The following is a 15514-nucleotide window of genomic DNA, read 5'->3' on the forward strand; positions in this document are numbered from 1 at the left end:
CCAGCTTGTGCAAAGACGCTCCTGAGGGCTCTTGGACTACATGGATCATGAATTCTAAAGTAGAGCTTTGTAAGCCTGCAGCCCTCTTGGTTTTCTGCATTTCAGTTAGAATGCCTAAATAGAAAGGCCCTGTTACTGTTGATGGCCTCGTCTCTGGTCCAGGTTGACAAGACCCCCAGAGGCCAAGGCATGAGCCTGAATGCCCTGCGAACAGGCTGTGTTAGAGATGGGGGCCTCCTTTAGTTGGCTCTGGAGAGCTAGGACCGCCCCTCCCAGCCTCAGGGGTTCACATTCCCAGGAGCTCCCCAGTATCAGATGCTATAGCTCCATGCAGTAAGGGCATTATTTCTTGGAGTTTGCAGCACCAAAGTGACTTATAGACCACAAGCTTTACTTCACTGAGTCCCAGTTTTTGAGGAAAATAATTAGAGTATCTACACTATAGAGGCAATGTGAACATGAAATTGATTTTCTCCTCCACCTGTCCTGCACGCATAGTCTCCCTCATTCCAGCACATATCCGTCCAGTCGCTCAGGGATCATCCTTCACTCCTCTCTTTCTTTCACCCGTCCCCCCCACCCAATGCAATATATTAGCAAATTTAGTTGGCTTCACCTTCAAAGTACATCCAGCATCTCCCTCTTCTCGTGACCTGCACCACTACCCATGATTCAAGTCACCACCAACTCACACTTGGGTTGTTGAAATAACCCCATACTGGCTTCCCTGCTTAAGCGCTTCCTGCCCTGTGGTCTATTTTAAACACAGAAGCTAGAGTGATCCCTGAAAATATGTCAGATCATGTAACACCTCTTTTCAAAACCCTCCGATAACTTTCCAAGTCAATCGGACTAAAAGGCAAAGTTTTTACAGTGTCCCCAATGCCCCCGTGTTCCAGCCCTCCGCTGCCTCTCTGATCCCGTTCCCTCTTACTCGACCCCTGATCACTACTGTCCAGGCACACAGCCCCCTTATTGCTCCTCCGTATGCCAGGTGTGTGCCTAGCTTGGAGGCTTTGTGATTTTGTCCCTTGTGCCAGGTGAACTTTACCCCCAGGTATCCACATGGCAGTGTCCTTCACATCCTCAATTCAAATGTCACCTCTAGGCGAGTTCTTTCTTGACCGTCTTATATAAAATAAGCGCCCAACCCGAGACACTGTATCATTCTTTCCCTTCTTTACATTTCTCTATAGTATTCATTTTCTCTGACATACGGTATTTCTGCTTGTTTGATTATTAGTGCCTGTCTCTTCTCATTAGACTTTAAGTTCCGTGAGTAGGAACTTTATTTAGCTCACTCTGGTATCCCTCATACCTAGAACAGTGCTGGCACATAGTAGGAGCTCAATAAATGCTATGAACTTCACGTTATTAAAATTCCTCTACATAGGGCCTTCTCTTTCATAAGACAACCACAAGGAAGGACAATGGAGGAGAGGAACCCAGTGAGGAATGTTCTCTTAGAACTTCAATATCATGGTGATGGGAATGATGGCGATGATAGTAATGATGATGATGATGAAGGCAATGATGATGGGGATGGTGATGACAAAGAGAGGGTGATTGCTAACACTGTTAGGCTGCAAGGGAGCTACAATATCACAGTAAATTGACATTTATTGATCACTTACTGTGTGCCAGGCACTATGCCAGGAGCTTAACATGTGTTACCTCCTTCCATCCTCAGTGAGCCTTTGATGTAAGCACAGAGTGGTAATGATCCGTGTAGGTGGACAACTCATACAAGGTGACACAGCTTGAGAATGGTAGGAGTCTGGCTAGAATCTAGGCAGTTGATCCTAGAGCTCCCACTCTCCACTAGCACGTGAATGTACAGACAGATAAGAAGACAATGCCTAGTGTGATGAAATCGCCTATCCAAGGCCAGTCAGCCTTCTGATAAAATCCAGACTCTTAATAAGCATCGTGAATCTCAAACTGGGAAGGACTGGGCAGGGTTGTATCTCTGACACTGATAATTCACCTCCACAACTGCTTCCTCTCACCATGCTGCTGGTGGATGTATGTTTTACCCTTTAGGTGTGTTGTAGGCAAAAAATATATATGTTTTGAGAACTCCTGCCTTAGCATGATATTGAAAAGTCCTTCATAATCTGGCCCCTGCTTCTCTCTCTAGCCTCATTTCTCCCTCGAATCTCTTCCTACCCTGTGTTTAGCCAGACTGGACATTCCTACAGTTTCCCTAATTTGCCGTGTTGTCTCAGGAGCTCGGCTTCCTTGACTGTTTTCTTGGCTCCACCCCTACCTGGATAAGGTGTCCTTTCCTGGTGCTCCCCCAGCTCCCAGATGGGTCATAGCACTCACCATGATGACTTACTGTCATCCACCCTCGAGCTTTCAGGGCAGAGACTGTGATCTGTTCCTTTTCTTATCCCTAGGGCCGGGTAGTTTGCCTGGATTGTAGGAGGCGCTCAATATATGATGGATGGATGATTGGATGGATATGACAGTACCTAACTTACAAGGCGAGGCTTCTCATTCTCTGCAGCCTGCACTGTTAGGGTACCCACTCTTTAGTGGGCGAGGGTTTGGGGAAAGTCTCAAAGTTTTGAAAGTTAGTAGAAGTGGGTATTATGTGGAAATGCAGCGTTTTAAGATAGGTTCAGAGAGGATGTTATAAATGTATGTTGCTAATTTAACCAAAAAAAAATAGACAAAGTGTGTGGATATGATGGATTCCTAAGTGAATGGGATGGAGAAGTTGCTGTAAAAACTCTACTCCGCGGAGACCATTTTCATCCTGTCCCAGCCTTGCTCAAGAACCTCCCATATCTCCTTATTAGAATCAAGCCACAATGACCAAGAGTATGTGTGTGGGACAGGGGTGTGGAAATGATGCCTCCCCTCCCACCTAGGATTCTACTCAACCTACCTCTCCCTGCCCTGCAGCCACCTGCAAGCCTCTGTTCTTTGTTCAAGCTCTTCTCCCCAGCCCTCCAACCTGGAAGTCCCAGCTGCCTCCTTCCCTAGGATAAGCTAGTCCCTGGACCACTTCTCCCCCCTCCACTAGTCTCTCCCTCGTTCGTGTTCCTCGGAATGAGGAGGTGTGGTAAGGATAGGAATTGGGTTTGATCCTATGTGGAAGAGTTACTGGGTTGTGTGGCTCTGGAAAGTTATCTAACTTCTCTAGTCCTCACTTTCCTCGTTTATAGAGTAGGATGAATACTTTGCAGGACCATCGGAAGTCATGAATACAAAAAAGACCACTGTACCTGTCAGTTACATACACGTAACTGTCACTAACATCTGCCAACTAAATCAATCCAGCCCCTCTATAATTCAGAGCATATTTGTGGATTTTCAGCTATAGAAAAAACTAAAATAGTGTCTGTAAACTGTGGCTTATAGTACCAATGGCCTAGGGTTGTTGTGGTGGTGTTTTAGTGAAGTAATATCAGTAAAGCACCCAGCATGCTCTATTTTGGCAGAATGGAGATTATTATGTAGTTAGCATAAAATCTTATCCCCACCAGGCTGTGGACCTCTGGAGAGCAAAAACTTTGTCTGCCTCATTCACTGCACCATCCTTAGTGCTTATTATTGGGTGGATGATTGACACTGAGAAAGTATTTCTTTCATCTGATTCATGCATTGAACAAATTTGAGCACATGATCTAGACAAGGGGGCGACAGCAGTGAACAAAGGAGTCCAAAGGCCTGGCCCTTATGGAGCTTTTGCACCAACAGGGAGACCAGGCAATAGCACATTAGTAAAACAGTGTACTCTAGATGGTGCTAAGGGAGGGATGTAACGTGGGGAAAGGGGAGCAGGGAGGCTGTGGGATTGGAGGGGGGTGCCATGTTAGATTAGGAGATCAGGGAGATTTCTCTGAGAAGGTGATATTTGAGTAAAGACCTGAAGGAAGTGAGGGAGCCAGCCCATGCAAATATCTGGAAGATTCTTTTTCCAGGTAGAGAAGGAGCGAATGCAAAGGCCCCTGAGGTGCATCTGAGGAGCAGAGAGGAGGCCAGTATAGCTGGGATGATGAGCAATTCATCCAACGATATTTATGGAGCCCTTACTATTTGTTGAATAAACAAATGAATGAGCACAATGCCTGGCCCATAGTCAGCTCTCGGCACATGTTGCTGTTATTGTTGTCATTGTCATCGTCACTATTATCTCTGGGTCTCTGCCACCCCCACCACCCAGTATCCAGCCCAAGACCTGGCACCTCGTAAGAGCTCAGTGACTGCTTGGTGAACTGACTTGCACTGTCCTGTGCAGGCTGATGTTCCCTCACCATTAACACCTGGCAATCCCTTCAAATTTTGCTGCACTGGAGACTTACTGTTTCCTTACATTGGCCTTTTGCTCTGAAAATCCTTACGTCTTAAAGTGATAGGAGAACTGTATGTAAATGCAACGAAAATCACTTTGGTTGAATTCCTCAACCTTCAAAAAGATAGACAGGGGAGTCCAGCAGTTTGGATTCTGTGAATTCTGATCAGTCCTGGGCCCCCCTTAGGGGAAGGGCAAGCGCCTGGGCTCTGGGCCCAGCATCCGCATCGGCTTTGGTGTCACCTGGGATCCAGCGGCCAGAACTAGGAGCCTGCTGTTTGTAACTCAGATTAGTCTCTGAAGAGGCTTCTGCCTAGAAATGGGTAGATGAGAGTGAGGGAGCTCAGAGTTCACCAGGAAACTTTCAAACACAATGATCATCACAGTAATTCAGGAGACGTGTCCAGGATCTGGAAGAGATTGAGTGTCACTCACGAACTAATGAACTCCTCTCTGAGCCTCGCCAACCAGGAGATTTCAAATCTCTTAGAAAGGAGACTCCTTGGTGAGGTAGAATAATCTTGTCCTTTTCTCACAGTGAGGAAGTCAGTATTACTATCTAACTTAAGTCCCTCTTGGTTCAATAATCCTAAGTCTCCTTGTTGTTTCTTCAAGTGAAAAAAATACTGTCTCCCTCTCTCTCTTGCTCTCTCTCTCTCTCTCTCTTTTTTTTTTTTTGGTGAGGAAGATTGTCCCTGAGCTAACATCTGTGCCAATCTTCCTCTACTTTATATATGGGATGCCGCCACAGTATGGCTTGATGAGCGGCATGTAGGTCCACACCTGGGATCTGAACCCATAAACCCTGGGCCGCCAAAGTGGATCGTGCAAACTTAACGACTATATCACCAGGCAGCCCCAACCATCTCTCTCTTGATCCATTTCTCTGGTGTCCAGTGAAGGTGAAGCAGACAAGAACTCTACTCATAGAAAACTTTCAATTCAGTTGCAATGTGACTCCTGAGGCACCCAGCCCCTGCAGCTCAAGCCCTTCCATCATCTAGAAACTTCCAAGACACCTGTCCTAAAGCCTGGGCTTTTGCCATGTGACCCATGTACAAAGCAGAAGGGCCCTTCTTTTACTGTCCCAATGTTCTCTCTCATTGTTCCCAAACACACCCTCCCCCGTGGGCAGGCTGGCCTCTTTCTCTCTCCTCTCTGGTACCAGACAAGTTCCCGTCTTCTAGAATGAATAACCTCTTTCCTCTTCTCCACCCAACCAAATGCCACCCTTCCAGGAAGAGAACACTGGCTTTAGAGTAAAAAAGACATTCTTGTTTTAGAGAAAAATAAGGCTGGGGCCCAGAGTGTTTTAGCAATTGGCCTAAAATCACACAGCTCATCCCAGATTATCAAGAGTCAGGGTTTGAAACACGTGTGTCTGATTCCAAACCCCTCTCCCTTTCCACCAGTCCTTACTGCCTCTTGGATGGATCACCTCCAAGGGATACTGATTAGCACTCAATCCTAAAATAAATATTTGATGTCGATTTGTAATACAGGGTAGCATGGAAAATCAGTTTTAAATGAGTACTATGCAGAGGCTGGTTCCAAAGTAGTTGTCAAACAGAACTGATATCAATAAATATTTGTCAGCTCACTAAATGAATATGAATGCTATGAATTTAAGGCAAGTGGATCTTCTGAGAAGTAACAGCATTTTCCATCCCGCAGAAAGGAGATTCTTTGCTCTGTAAACAGATTTGCATGAGAATTGTTTTTTAATAAAAATGACTATGACTGTGTTATTTTCACAACAGCTGTCCTTGGTTTACAGGCTGAGCTGCCCAGGAGCTGGGATTATCTTCGCTACTGAGCCGAAGGGTCCTCTAGTGGAGCCCGATTTTGCCTTTGCCAAGCTTATGAAGGCAAGGCTTTTGTGAAGTTCAAAGCCGCTCTCCATTTCTCCAAGGAAGAAGGGTTCCTCCCCAGAAAGGGACAGGCTCTTTGAAGGTTTCTGAAACCTCTGGCATTAAAGGACAACATGCACCTCTTTCCATCTCTCACCCTGATGAGTATGTGCATGTTCTCTCTGGCGACGTCAGTCCCATCGGTTCATCCTGAAGGCGGCTACGAAGCAGGCCTGGCCTGAGCCGGAGGCTCCCTCAAGAGGAGGAAGGGAGAGTTCATTAACGTCAGGTGCTGAGCCAGGCATCTCATACCTGATTTCCCGTTGAATCATCACAACCCCATTAGGTAAATATTATTAAGTCTATTTAGGACAGAAAAATATGACTCAGAGAGGGCCAGTGATCTGACCCGATAACACAGCCTGCAAGTGGCAAAAATGGATTGAAGCCTATGTCTGCCTGAGTCCAAAGTCCACACTCTTTCTACTCTCCCCTCACAGGCTTCCTGGACCTATAGCTAAATTCAGCTTAGCATTGACACCTCTCTCAATCTGCTCCCTACTTATCTGACTAGCTTTATGCCAGGGAGCAGTGCCCAGGGAGCTTGTAAAAAATAGATGAACCCCGGCCTCATATCAGACCTACCAATGGTAGGGCCCAGGCGTGGGAACTTCTTTAAAGCTCCCCAGTCGACAGGTGTGTCCATCCCGTATTAAGAATCAGTACAATATATGGGCCCTTTATTCCAGACAAACTCCACACCCATTAATGGCTTGCAGCTCCCCCTCCTCCATTTCCCGGACCAGTTCCCTAAACGAGCAACTCCAATTGCCCTTCATCAATTCCCTACCTCATCTCTCCATTGATCAAAGTTCTGTCTGTCATCTTTACAAATCAATCGAGCAAGGAAGACTTCGATAAGTTAAATGTTTGGGAAAAATGACCAATTTAGATGCTCAGCTCACCCCCCCCACTCTATGACAAATTACAAATGAATTAAATCCTTGAATACAAAAGTTTCAAGCCTAGGAAAATAATTAAATAAATGAATCATCTTAAAATTTTGGTGGAGAAATGGAATTCTAAGCATAGAAGAAAAAGGTTTTATTAAAAGGAGAAAATAGATCAGATTTAACTACATGAAAATGTACGACTGCTGTACTGAAGAATAAGGACAGCATAGAGGGAAAATATTTGCTGTAAATAGGACAAGCAAAAGTTGATATATTATTATCTAAAAAGACCATATGAATAGGGTAAGTGCTCTGAAGATAGGAACCCTGTCTATCTTGTTTGCTCTTGTGTTTTCTGTGTCTGTAGATGCTTGGCCTGCAATAACAGATCAGTAAATATTTGTAAGACGAAGAGATTTTTTTAAAACCTTAAAACTCCAGGAGGTAAGTAAACATAAGAGATGAAAATAATTCACAAAAGAGGAAATACGGTTATTCAACATATAGGAACACATTGCTAACCTCGCTTGTAATATAAGAAATAGAAGTATTTAAAATACCAGTGGGTTATTATTTTTGCCTATGAAATTAACTGAGCTTTTAAAAAACTGTACAACATAATGCCAAGGCAGGTAGGGTGAGACAGCTCTGTCATGCTGTCATGGATCCGGCCACTTTGAAGACTAGTAGAAATGAGAACCAAGTGCTGATGGTATTGAGATGGTCACCGTAATGGAAATTATTGGTTTTGTCTGATAGGCAAGTCCCCGTCTTCTTCTGAGAGACCCCAGGATCCTCAGGCAGCACACCTACCCTCTCATCCAAGGGGAAAGCACACAGGTAAAGGCTAGTCAACCCTTCACTGGGATTTTTCAAACTAGCGCTGGCTGGAGGAGAAGCCCTCCTTTTTGTCTCGTTGTGAATCAGTGAGGATGTGACTCTGGAAGCTGCCAGCAGTCATGTCTCTTGAAATATGGAGAGCGTATATCTGCAGATGGAAAAAAATAGGTTGGTTTGCAGAGAGAATCCTGTTGGCGTTAGATTCCCTGGTTCCTGTCATTCCTGAGGTCATTTTCTGTGTCCCTGCTCTTCCCACATGTTGAGGACATGAGTCAATCATCCCCCTCCCTTAAGTGTACACCAGAGTGGGCTCCTTCTGTCTGGCAAGAGCCTATTGTTAAATTTTCAGGAATTTTGTGAACTGGTTATTAAATGGGTTGGAGCTCAAAATGGGCCCTGGTAGAAGTATTTACAGTCACGGGGGAGTTTCTAGCCCGTGGAAATTTGCAAACACTCCAAATCAGGGTTTTGTTTTTTTTTTTTTTTCCCTGGAGAGCCACTTATTAAACATTCACCAGCACACCACTTTCCTTAAGGTGCTTGAGCTGGATTTCTGTCACTAGCAATCCAGAGAACTTTGGGCAATGCAGCCAGAGACGCTAAGAGCACCCAAGCCCACCTGAAACTTCCATTATCCCCACTTTACAAATGGAGAGACATCCCTGGTGGTCCCCCAGGGAGGCAAAACCCCAAGGGGGAGCTTTATTTTTAGCTGGGCTTTAGGCTCTGCACCTCAAAGCAGAACTCTGATGCATGAAACTGTTCTGCAAGGTCACGGCTAGACAATGAAGAGGGCAGCCTTCTCCCCGACCATGAATATGGGGTCAGCCATTGGCAAGGAAAGGTGATCCAGTGCATATCCATAAGTGCCGGATGAGATGGAGCCACAGAGAGATGAATCTCAAGAGAAAGTGCATCTGCCTCTGAGCCTGGCAAGGAGCCCTGGCAGAGGCCAGGAGGGGTCCCAGGCCTGCTTGCCACATGGGAGTTCTGAGAACAAAGAGAATGTCCAGGTGTCCTCCAGAAGTTCATGCTCTGCGGCGTTTCTCTCAGACTGCATTCAACACACTGGCGAGGGAAGCTATACCCGCCTCCAGACCTCTTTCTGCCTGGCGACCCTGCCCGCTGGCAAAGGTGACTCAGTGAGCCCCCGGCACTAGTTAGTCACATTTCTCCTCTTCCTCCTCCTCTTGGAAAAGAGGCAAAAAAGAGACTGTAAGGGATGAGTCTGGAGATAGAAGCCCCTCCTCCGGATGCCTTCTGAATTCTTTTGACAACAAGGAAGAGCATTAAAACTGTTCATACCTTCTACATCAGTGAGTTCATTTCTGGGAATCTTTTCTAAAGAAACAATCCAAGTAAAGGAAAAGGTTTATGCATGAACTTGTTCATCACCAAGTTATTTGGAATAGGAAAAAAACCCTGGAATCCACACAAATATCTAACAATAGGAGAATGATTAAGTAAATTACAATACATCAGTTCCACTTAATGTATCACGGTCATTGAAAATGTTTTGAAGAGATTATAATAAGATGGAAAAAATTCTTATGTTAACTAAATAAAAGTTAGGATTTAAATTTTATCTTCAGAATGACTGGCAATACAAAAAGAAAAAAGGCAAACTAAACTAGGCATTGACCGAAAACTAGAAAGATAGACCCCAAAGGTTAAATTTTCTTCTTTGGGTGGTGGGACTGTTGGTGGTTTTAGTTCTGCTTTTCTCCATATTTTCCAAATTGTGTTCAATAAATTTACATAAAAATGGATACCGTTTATTGAATATTATTCAGTATTTATCTCATGCGAAACACTTTTCACAAATTATTTTATTTAAATTTCACAGCAACCCTATGAGGTGGATACTCTTATTATCTCCAGTTTACAAATGAAGAAACTGAGACTCAGAGAGCTTAAGTAACTTGCCCAAAGTCACACAGCTGATAGCCAAGATTTAGAGCCTGGTCTGTTTGATTTCAGAGCCAAAGTACACTATCCACTCCACCCTCCTGACTAAGAGAAGAAAATAGATAAATAATTTACATATAATTATATACATAACTGTATATGTATAAATATACAAAATAAACTTCTTTTAAGCAGTAGATCTATCCTTCAAGGCTAGTTCGAGGCTTACCTCTTTCAGGAGAACTTCCGCTTCCTGTCCCTAAGCTCTGGCACTGATGTTTGCTCCCTTCATTGGCTCTTACACTGTCCTACGTTGTCGCCTATCTTTCCAAAGGTCAGCTGTAATCTCTCTGCCCCATAAGATAACATGAGTTAGAAACTCCCAAATTCGTATCCTAAGGGAGGTTGAAAAGCCTCACCCCAGATTGTTACCTGTTTACTTTCTTTTGGCTTCTTCTGACTCCACTGAACTAGTTCACTCAGGAAATGGTCTCACCTCTGTGTCCCTGACCCAGATGGAACCTCAGCCCCTTCCTGGGTTCTACAGAAAACCCACACTACAGGTGCTCTGAACGTGAACATGTTGTCCAAGATATGGGAGGGCGAGGAGAGGTTTACACTATGGAAACTCAAACAACTTCAACGTGAATGTTAAACAGCCTTCTGAAAACTAAACAAAACAAAGTCCTTGGGCCACCAGGTCCTGGAGATGTATTATTTATTGGCTGCTGTGCTCTGTGAATATCTCCCTGGATCCTCTCTCTCCCTCCCTCCCTACCCGTTGCCTTCCTACCCCACCCTCACTCCACACTCAGCTCCAGGCTCTCCTCTCTGTGATGCACAGCTATTCAGCCACTCAAGCCCCAACCTCCAGACTCAGCTCCTGGCCCTTCCAGGTGCCCAGTGAACAAAAGGACCTTTCATTGAAACCAAATCTACTCTTCTTAAAAGGCAGTTGTGTTGGTGGAGAGCAAACATTTTATCCTCCTCTATTACGTTTAAATATTTAAATTTAATTGAGAACCTGGTTTGGGCCAGATGCTGAAGCTATACAAAATTGGAAAAATACACAAGCAACAATCCTTAAGAACATAAACATTAAGTTTCTTAAGAACTCACAGCTTATGGAACAAGTAACACCCATACGAGCTCACTGGGGCTATAACAGAGGTGAGGGGAAAGGGCGATGGCACTCAGGGGGATGGAGCAGCCTGTGGACTTGGGCCCCTTAAAGATTCCAGGGCCAGACACCCAGGAGTCTCGAGTTCTGTGTTCCTTTCTCTGGCATGGGTTCAGCTGGTATTTCTCGTATTTCCCTTCCCAAAGCTTCTCTTTGGCTGTGGCTGCCAAGATTCTCTCCATTGCATAACAAAATATACAGCATTAATGACTGGTGCTAACCCCAATAACCCTAACTTGACAATAACCCCAATTTGAAATGTGCAGGACATTAGCTCTGCACCACCCTGCAGGGTACCGTGAGCATCTGCAAGACCGCTTGGTGGGTTGGGCAACAGAGGATATTGAGGGTTCTCCGAAGAAAGTCAACATGTGCTAAGATGCTCAGTACAGTCCATTTTCAACCTAAGTTTCCTGTTTCCTGGGGTTTTTTCCCCCTCTTTCAAAATCAAAAGCAAACCACCACTCTTCTTTCAGATTCTTTAAGAACAAACAGGGGTTGGGGGTAGCTGGTGATTATCACAGAGGATGTTCCTGTCTTGACATTGGTTTCAACAGTTCCTTTACAAAATACGGTGACTGTGCTTTATTTTTAGCGTTAGCTTGAATTTTGAGCATGGGACAATTGGTTGTCAAGACACCTGAACTGCTTGTCATAGAAGTACTGATATTTGTGGAACACGTGTTCCATGCTAGTCATGCTAAATATAATATAGTATCAAACTTAATCCTCCAAATGAACCTGTGAGGGAAACGATACGTCAGATTTTTCTAAAGAAAGAAAATCGAAGCTCTGAGAATTTGCCCATGATCACATGGCTGATCAGTGGAAGAAGTGCAGTTTGAAGCCAGGTTCACTTGAGTCTAAACTCATGGTATCTCTCAAAAGCCATAATCTATGGAAATAAAAATCATATTGGTTTTGAGGTCTCTTCCTAGTAATTTGAGACTGGGCACCAAATATATTATCTTTTAAGGATATAATGGGGATTTGCCTTCACCCCAGCATACTATGCTGTTACTGCACAAAATTGGGATTGTCTTGCCTGACGCACATAAAAAAAGCCAATTTTGGGGGCCAGCCCCATGGCGTAGTGGTTAAGTATGGCACATTCCACTTTGGTGACCCAGGTTCTCAGGTTTGGATCCCAGGTGCTGACCTACACCACTTGTCAGCCACACTGTAGTGGTGACCCACATATAAAGTAGAGGAAGATTGGCACAGATGTTAGCTCAGGGATAATTTTCCTCAGCAAAAAAACAAAAACAAAAACAAAAAGCCAATCATTACAGCATCAGCTTTTGGGAAAAGAAATGTAGCTTTATTTTGTGAGATCAATCTGCAAGGAGACAGGGGGCATGTGCCCTCAGATCTGTCTTCCCAATCCAGGGCTTGGGGCACAATTTATGGGATGAAAGGTGGGGGTGGTCTGAAGTGTGGAGGTAGATGGTTGGAGGTAGGAAAAGTGAGGTCATTAATGATCTGCGCAAGCATAGTCAAGCTTCATGCCTCTTCATAAGATGCATGTTCACAAAATGGTGGCGTTACCATGATCTGAAGGTGGGGCTTTTAGCTCTTTGACATCGAAAAGGTCACTTATGGAGCATTTGCACGGGTCCAATTGATGGGTTGATGATTCAACGAGCCTGAACTGGACAAGGGGTCTCAGTTCCTGAAAGACAGCTCTTCATTACCCTGCTGATAAGATAGAGTCGGTTGAACCGGTCCTGGAGGGCCCGTAGTTACAATATTACCATTAAGGTTAAAGTACAAACTGTAATTATTGTTGTATTCTGGGTTGAGATACTTTAAATTAGCTTTTTAATTATAAAAGAGATATATGATCATTGTAAATTTAAAGCGCTATGAAATACAAAGTGAAATATAAGTGTCAATAGACCACAAAAATTTGAATAGACACCTGACCAAAGGAGATCTACAGGGGGGCAAATAAGTATATTAAAAATGTACATCATTAGTCATTAAAGAAATGATCATTTAAATCAACCATAAGAAGAGCTAAAATTAAAACGTCTGATCGTGCCGGATACTGGCAAGGATGTAGAGAAACTGGCACGTTCACACAGTGCTGGTGGGACGTAAACTGGTACAGCCACTTTGGAAACCAATTTTGCAGTTTCTTAAAAAGTTAAACATGCAACTACCATGTGAGCTGGCCATTCCCCTCCTTGGTATTTACACAAGAGAAACGAAAGCGCATGCAAACACAAAGACTGGTCCACAAGTGCTCCTAGCAGCTTTATTTGTAACAGCCAGAAACTGTTAACAATCCAAACGTCCATCAGCAGATGAACGATAAGCAAATTGTGATACACCCACCCAATGGAATGCTATTCAGCAATTAAAAGGAATTACTTATTGATACACTTAACAACGTGGATGAATCTCAAATTAATTTTGCTAAATGGAAGAATCAAGACCAAAAATAAGACATATTGTATGATTCTGTTTATGTAAATTTCTGAAAGATACAAACCTTTCGTGACAGAAAGCAGATCAGTGGTTGCCTGGGGACAGGGGACAGGAAAGGATGCTAGGGAGGGGTTAAAAAGGAATGCGAGGAAACTTTTGAGGGTGATGGAAATATTCACTATTGCGATCGTGGTGATGGTTTCATAGGTGTGTGCGTATGTCAAAACTTACGAAACTGTACATTTTAAATATGTGTGTTTATTGTATGCCAACTTATCTCAATAAAACTGTTAGACACACACACACACACAAAGTCAATGGCCCCAAAATCCCCTGTTGAAACTCTCACTGATATAATTTTATGATCATCTTTCTAGACATTTGCACAACAGAGGTCATATTATACACTCTTCTACAACTTACGCTTTCCATTCGGACATTTTTTCATGCAGGAACACACAAAGCTACCTCATTCCTTTAAATGGCTTCCTTGTCATCCAGTAGGTGAATGTTTTGTGATATTTAATGTGTCCTCTTTTTGTGGACATTTAGGTGACTTCCACTTTTTGCTGGAGAATTTTTTTAATCAATACAGTTATTTCCAGAGTTATGAGCACCTGACTTAGGAGCCTCCTGCTCACGCAAACAGCCCGTTGCTGGTACTTTCTCTGGTTGTATCCTCTCTCCTTACCCCCCAGCCAGCAACCAGGCTGTTCTGGCCTACTTGCTCCACCTGGTGGGCAGTGTAGGAAACTGCCAACCTTGATTATTTTTTCCACACAAGTGAGTCTCCCTGACTTCTGCCAGCCCTTCTCAACCATCTGGCCCCTGGATGCCAGAGAGAACTTTCTAAACACAAATCTGATCTTCTCACTCTCCTCATGAAAACTCACCATCTAAAATAAACCTCAAGCCCCTTATCAGAGCATACAAAGTATTAATACTCTGGTCCTTCCCCAGCTCTCCAGTCTCAATTTTGGTAACTTCCCTCCTTTGTAGTTCAGTCCATAACCAATTGTGTTTCTCTAAACACATAGCACTGCTTCATACATCCATATCTTTGTACCTGCCAGTTGTTCTCCCTGGAGTGTCAGTCTGCCCTCTCCTATTCCATGTTGGCCTGGTAAACTCCTACTCAGCCTTCAAAACCCTACTTAAGAGTCCCCACTTCTCTGCAGTCTTATCTGTTCCCTCCCACATGGAGTTAATCACTTCTTTCTACCCATGCCTGGCATATACATCCAATACCACACCTATAACATTTGATTATAATTACCTGTCTATATGTTTGTCTCCTGCACTGAATTAGCTCCCTCACTAAACTTGGTCATTGTTGTCTCCCAGAATCTTCCACGGTACCCAAGAAATAGGAAAGTGAGGCCTAATAAGCAGACACTGAAATAAAATGAACTGCAGTCCCAAGGGAATGGTGCCGACTGCTTCTTCTTTTTCTCATGCGTGTAGGGCCTGCCAAAGTTAGGGTGCTGTTGGTCAAGACACAAAGTCGAGATGCTGAGACCTCTCAAAGGGACTATCCGCTTTTTAATCTTTCTCAAATACATTGTCCAGTGATATCCACCGCTTGGTGAAGGCTGAAGACTATTTGAACTATCTTCAACCTGGCATTCCTCATTCACTGGTTGGAGAACAAACAACAGTCTGTTTGCTGAATGAATTTTCGGGTTTGGTTTGTAGCTTACACCTTGTCCCTTTGGAGACCACAAGGAAACTGTTCCTGCAAATGGAGTTTCCTGACTTTTTCTTACTTCTCCAGGAGAGAAATTGTGGGACCATCATGACCTTCCTTTGTTTCATTTGGGATCTGAAGGAAAATATCTCATCCTTTTGCTCATTCGTTCAACAAATATTTATTAAGTGCCTACACTGTTCCAGGCACTGCTGTAGACACTTAGGATACATAAGTGAACAAAACAATGGTGCCTGCCCTCATGGAGCTTCATTCTCATGGAAGAAGAAAGACAATAGTAATAAGCATGATAAGTCAGCACATTTCCTTGCATGCTAGAAGGGAGAAAAGAGAGAG

At 43.9% G+C, this 15514-nt stretch overlaps 2 long non-coding RNA genes across 3 annotated transcripts; one reads left to right on the plus strand and one right to left on the minus strand.

Moving 5' to 3' along the window:
- Positions 1 to 6008: 6008 nt before the first annotated feature.
- LOC138921253 (uncharacterized) lies at positions 6009 to 10453 on the minus strand. Its single transcript, XR_011433682.1, has 3 exons — positions 10290 to 10453; positions 7923 to 8097; positions 6009 to 6410 (listed from the first exon to the last, which is right to left on the minus strand). It is a non-coding gene; the product is annotated as an uncharacterized lncRNA (long non-coding RNA).
- On the plus strand, positions 6367 to 9717 carry LOC138921254 (uncharacterized). 2 transcript variants are annotated; one of them, XR_011433684.1, is made up of 4 exons: positions 6391 to 6502; positions 7477 to 7553; positions 7869 to 7949; positions 8721 to 8846. It is a non-coding gene; the product is annotated as an uncharacterized lncRNA (long non-coding RNA). The 2 variants fall into 2 exon arrangements; XR_011433683.1 differs by lacking the exon at positions 7477 to 7553 and having other exon boundaries at positions 6367 to 6502; positions 8721 to 9717.
- Positions 10454 to 15514: the final 5061 nt, after the last annotated feature.

The sequence above is a fragment of the Equus caballus genome, chromosome 28 (genome assembly GCF_041296265.1).
Source record: "Equus caballus isolate H_3958 breed thoroughbred chromosome 28, TB-T2T, whole genome shotgun sequence".
Taxonomy (NCBI): domain Eukaryota; kingdom Metazoa; phylum Chordata; class Mammalia; order Perissodactyla; family Equidae; genus Equus; species Equus caballus.